Source organism: Falco biarmicus, unplaced genomic scaffold, assembly GCF_023638135.1.
Source record: "Falco biarmicus isolate bFalBia1 unplaced genomic scaffold, bFalBia1.pri scaffold_70, whole genome shotgun sequence".
Lineage (NCBI taxonomy): Eukaryota > Metazoa > Chordata > Aves > Falconiformes > Falconidae > Falco > Falco biarmicus.
This window is the reverse complement of record NW_026612000.1, coordinates 55,066-61,206: the sequence shown is the minus strand read 5'-3', so window position 1 is coordinate 61,206 and position 6,141 is coordinate 55,066.

Here is a 6,141-nt window from a genome sequence, read left to right as displayed (position 1 = left end):
TTTTTACACTACCCCGGTAGGCAGCTGAAAGGCACCACAAAACTTGTTCTACCTGCTTTCTGGGCTGAGATGGGGAATCGCTGAATTTTGGACTCGGCTGGTGACAAAATGTTCCAAACACACCCCATGCACAACTCCACCGGGGAAGGTGCCAGAAACGAGTTCTGTTGGTAGTTTTTACACTACCCCGGTAGGCAGCTGAAAGGCACCACAAAACTTGTTCTACCTGCTTTCTGGGCTGAGATGGGGAACGGCTGAGTTTTGGACTCGGCTGGTGACAAAATGTTCCAAACACACCCCATGCACAACTCCACCGGGGAAGGTGCCAGAAACGAGTTCTGTTGGTAGTTTTTACACTACCCCGGTAGGCAGCTGAAAGGCACCACAAAACTTGTTCTACCTGCTTTCTGGGCTGAGATGGGGAATCGCTGAATTTTGGACTCGGCTGGTGACAGAATGTTCCAAACACACCCCATGCACAACTCCACCGGGGAAGGTGCCAGAAACGAGTTCTGTTGGTAGTTTTTACACTACCCCGGTAGGCAGCTGAAAGGCACCACAAAACTTGTTCTACCTGCTTTCTGGGCTGAGATGGGGAACAGCTGAGTTTTGGACTCGGCTGCTGACAAAATGTTCCAAACACACCCCATGCACAACTCCACCGGGGAAGGTGCCAAAACGAGTTCTGTTGGTAGTTTTTACACTACCCCGGTAGGCAGCTGAAAGGCACCACAAAACTTGTTCTACCTGCTTTCTGGGCTGAGATGGGGAACAGCTGAGTTTTGGACTCGGCTGGTGACAAAATGTTCCAAACACACCCCATGCACAACTCCACCGAGGAAGGTGCCAGAAACGAGTTCTGTTGGTAGTTTTTACACTACCCCGGTAGGCAGCTGAAAGGCACCACAAAACTTGTTCTACCTGCTTCTGGGCTGAGATGGGGAATCGCTGAATTTTGGACTCGGCTGGTGACAAAATGTTCCAAACACACCCCATGCACAGCTCCACCGGCAAAGGTGCCAGAAACGAGTTCTGTTGGTAGTTTTTACACTACCCCGGTAGGCAGCTGAAAGGCACCACAAAACTTGTTCTACCTGCTTTCTGGGCTGAGATGGGGAACGGCTGAGTTTTGGACTTGGCTGCTGACAAAATGTTCCAAACACACCCCATGCACAGCTCCACCGGCAAAGGTGCCAGAAACGAGTTCTGTTGGTAGTTTTTACACTACCCCGGTAGGCAAGAGAAAGTCACCACAAAACTTGTTCTACCTGCTTTCTGGGCTGAGATGGAGAATCGCTGAATTTTGGACTCGGCTGGTGACAAAATGTTCCAAACACACCCCATGCACAACTCCACCGGGGAAGGTGCCAGAAACGAGTTCTGTTGGTAGTTTTTTACACTACCCCGGTAGGCAAGAGAAAGGCACCACAAAACTTGTTCTACCTGCTTTCTGGGCTGAGATGGGGAATCGCTGAATTTTGGACTCGGCTGCTGACAAAATGTTCCAAACACACCCCATGCACAACTCCACCGGGGAAGGTGCCAGAAACGAGTTCTGTTGGTAGTTTTTACACTACCCCGGTAGGCAAGAGAAAGGCACCACAAAACTTGTTCTACCTGCTTTCTGGGCTGAGATGGGGAATCGCTGACTTTTGGACTCGGCTGGTGACAAAATGTTCCAAACACACCCCATGCACAACTCCACCGGGGAAGGTGCCAGAAACGAGTTCTGTTGGTAGTTTTTACACTACCCCGGTAGGCAGCTGAAAGGCACCACAAAACTTGTTCTACCTGCTTTCTGGGCTGAGATGGGGAATCGCTGACTTTTGGACTCGGCTGGTGACAAAATGTTCCAAACACACCCCATGCACAACTCCACCGGGGAAGGTGCCAGAAACGAGTTCTGTTGGTAGTTTTTACACTACCCCGGTAGGCAGCTGAAAGGCACCACAAAACTTGTTCTACCTGCTTTCTGGGCTGAGATGGGGAACCGCTGAATTTTGGACTCCGCTGGTGACAAAATGTTCCAAACACACCCCATGCACAACTCCACCGGGGAAGGTGCCAGAAACGAGTTCTGTTGGTAGTTTTTACACTACCCCGGTAGGCAGCTGAAAGGCACCACAAAACTTGTTCTACCTGCTTTCTGGGCTGAGATGGGGAATCGCTGACTTTTGGACTCGGCTGGTGACAAAATGTTCCAAACACACCCCATGCACACCTCCACCGGGGAAGGTGCCAGAAAGGAGTTCTGTTGGTAGTTTTTACACTACCCCGGTAGGCAGCTGAAAGGCACCACAAAACTTGTTCTACCTGCTTTCTGGGCTGAGATGGGGAACGGCTGAGTTTTGGACTCGGCTGGTGACAAAATGTTCCAAACACACCCCATGCACAACTCCACCGGGGAAGGTGCCAGAAACGAGTTCTGTTGGTAGTTTTTACACTACCCCGGTAGGCAGCTGAAAGGCACCACAAAACTTGTTCTACCTGCTTTCTGGGCTGAGATGGGGAATCGCTGAATTTTGGACTCGGCTGGTGACAGAATGTTCCAAACACACCCCATGCACAACTCCACCGGGGAAGGTGCCAGAAACGAGTTCTGTTGGTAGTTTTTACACTACCCCGGTAGGCAGCTGAAAGGCACCACAAAACTTGTTCTACCTGCTTTCTGGGCTGAGATGGGGAACAGCTGAGTTTTGGACTCGGCTGCTGACAAAATGTTCCAAACACACCCCATGCACAACTCCACCGGGGAAGGTGCCAAAACGAGTTCTGTTGGTAGTTTTTACACTACCCCGGTAGGCAGCTGAAAGGCACCACAAAACTTGTTCTACCTGCTTTCTGGGCTGAGATGGGGAACAGCTGAGTTTTGGACTCGGCTGGTGACAAAATGTTCCAAACACACCCCATGCACAACTCCACCGGGGAAGGTGCCAGAAACGAGTTCTGTTGGTAGTTTTTACACTACCCCGGTAGGCAGCTGAAAGGCACCACAAAACTTGTTCTACCTGCTTTCTGGGCTGAGATGGGGAACGGCTGACTTTTGGACTTGGCTGCTGACAAAATGTTCCAAACACACCCCATGCACAACTCCACCGGGGAAGGTGCCAGAAAGGAGTTCTGTTGGTAGTTTTTACACTACCCCGGTAGGCAGCTGAAAGGCACCACAAAACTTGTTCTACCTGCTTTCTGGGCTGAGATGGGGAATCGCTGAATTTTGGACTCGGCTGGTGACAAAATGTTCCAAACACACCCCATGCACAACTCCACCGGGGAAGGTGCCAGAAACGAGTTCTGTTGGTAGTTTTTACACTACCCCGGTAGGCAGCTGAAAGGCACCACAAAACTTGTTCTACCTGCTTTCTGGGCTGAGATGGGGAACCGCTGAATTTTGGACTCGGCTGGTGACAAAATGTTCCAAACACACCCCATGCACACCTCCACCGGGGAAGGTGCCAGAAACGAGTTCTGTTGGTAGTTTTTACACTACCCCGGTAGGCAGCTGAAAGGCACCACAAAACTTGTTCTACCTGCTTTCTGGGCTGAGATGGGGAATCACGGAATTTTGGACTCGGCTGCTGACAAAATGTTCCAAACACACCCCATGCACAACTCCACCGGGGAAGGTGCCAGAAACGAGTTCCGTTGGTAGTTTTTACACTACCCCGGTAGGCAGCTGAAAGGCACCACAAAACTTGTTCTACCTGCTTTCTGGGCTGAGATGGGGAATCGCTGAATTTTGGACTCGGCTGGTGACAAAATGTTCCAAACACACCCCATGCACAACTCCACCGGGGAAGGTGCCAGAAACGAGTTCTGTTGGTAGTTTTTACACTACCCCGGTAGGCAGCTGAAAGGCACCACAAAACTTGTTCTACCTGCTTTCTGGGCTGAGATGGGGAATCGCTGACTTTTGGACTCGGCTGCTGACAAAATGTTCCAAACACACCCCATGCACAACTCCACCGGGGAAGGTGCCAGAAACGAGTTCTGTTGGTAGTTTTTACACTACCCCGGTAGGCAGCTGAAAGGCACCACAAAACTTGTTCTACCTGCTTTCTGGGCTGAGATGGGGAACCGCTGAATTTTGGACTCGGCTGGTGACAAAATGTTCCAAACACACCCCATGCACACCTCCACCGGGGAAGGTGCCAGAAACGAGTTCTGTTGGTAGTTTTTACACTACCCCGGTAGGCAGCTGAAAGGCACCACAAAACTTGTTCTACCTGCTTTCTGGGCTGAGATGGGGAATCGCTGAATTTTGGACTCGGCTGGTGACAAAATGTTCCAAACACACCCCATGCACAACTCCACCGGGGAAGGTGCCAGAAACGAGTTCCGTTGGTAGTTTTTACACTACCCCGGTAGGCAGCTGAAAGGCACCACAAAACTTGTTCTACCTGCTTTCTGGGCTGAGATGGGGAATCGCTGAATTTTGGACTCGGCTGCTGACAAAATGTTCCAAACACACCCCATGCACAACTCCACCGGGGAAGGTGCCAGAAACGAGTTCTGTTGGTAGTTTTTACACTACCCCGGTAGGCAGCTGAAAGGCACCACAAAACTTGTTCTACCTGCTTTCTGGGCTGAGATGGGGAACCGCTGAATTTTGGACTCGGCTGGTGACAAAATGTTCCAAACACACCCCATGCACACCTCCACCGGGGAAGGTGCCAGAAACGAGTTCCGTTGGTAGTTTTTACACTACCCCGGTAGGCAGCTGAAAGGCACCACAAAACTTGTTCTACCTGCTTTCTGGGCTGAGATGGGGAACAGCTGAGTTTTGGACTCGGCTGGTGACAAAATGTTCCAAACACACCCCATGCACAACTCCACCGGGGAAGGTGCCAGAAACGAGTTCTGTTGGTAGTTTTTACACTACCCCGGTAGGCAGCTGAAAGGCACCACAAAACTTGTTCTACCTGCTTTCTGGGCTGAGATGGGGAATCGCTGAATTTTGGACTCGGCTGCTGACAAAATGTTCCAAACACACCCCATGCACAACTCCACCGGGGAAGGTGCCAGAAACGAGTTCTGTTGGTAGTTTTTACACTATCCCGGTAGGCAGCTGAAAGGCACCACAAAACTTGTTCTACCTGCTTTCTGGGCTGAGATGGGGAACCGCTGAATTTTGGACTCGGCTGGTGACAAAATGTTCCAAACACACCCCATGCACACCTCCACCGGGGAAGGTGCCAGAAACGAGTTCTGTTGGTAGTTTTTACACTACCCCGGTAGGCAGCTGAAAGGCACCACAAAACTTGTTCTACCTGCTTTCTGGGCTGAGATGGGGAATCGCTGAATTTTGGACTCGGCTGGTGACAAAATGTTCCAAACACACCCCATGCACAACTCCACCGGGGAAGGTGCCAGAAACGAGTTCCGTTGGTAGTTTTTACACTACCCCGGTAGGCAGCTGAAAGGCACCACAAAACTTGTTCTACCTGCTTTCTGGGCTGAGATGGGGAATCGCTGAATTTTGGACTCGGCTGGTGACAAAATGTTCCAAACACACCCCATGCACAACTCCACCGGGGAAGGTGCCAGAAACGAGTTCTGTTGGTAGTTTTTACACTACCCCGGTAGGCAGCTGAAAGGCACCACAAAACTTGTTCTACCTGCTTTCTGGGCTGAGATGGGGAACGGCTGAGTTTTGGACTCGGCTGGTGACAAAATGTTCCAAACACACCCCATGCACAACTCCACCGGGGAAGGTGCCAGAAACGAGTTCTGTTGGTAGTTTTTACACTACCCCGGTAGGCAGCTGAAAGGCACCACAAAACTTGTTCTACCTGCTTTCTGGGCTGAGATGGGGAATCGCTGAATTTTGGACTCGGCTGGTGACAGAATGTTCCAAACAGACCCCATGCACAACTCCACCGGGGAAGGTGCCAGAAACGAGTTCTGTTGGTAGTTTTTACACTACCCCGGTAGGCAGCTGAAAGGCACCACAAAACTTGTTCTACCTGCTTTCTGGGCTGAGATGGGGAACAGCTGAGTTTTGGACTCGGCTGCTGACAAAATGTTCCAAACACACCCCATGCACAACTCCACCGGGGAAGGTGCCAAAACGAGTTCTGTTGGTAGTTTTTACACTACCCCGGTAGGCAGCTGAAAGGCACCACAAAACTTGTTCTACCT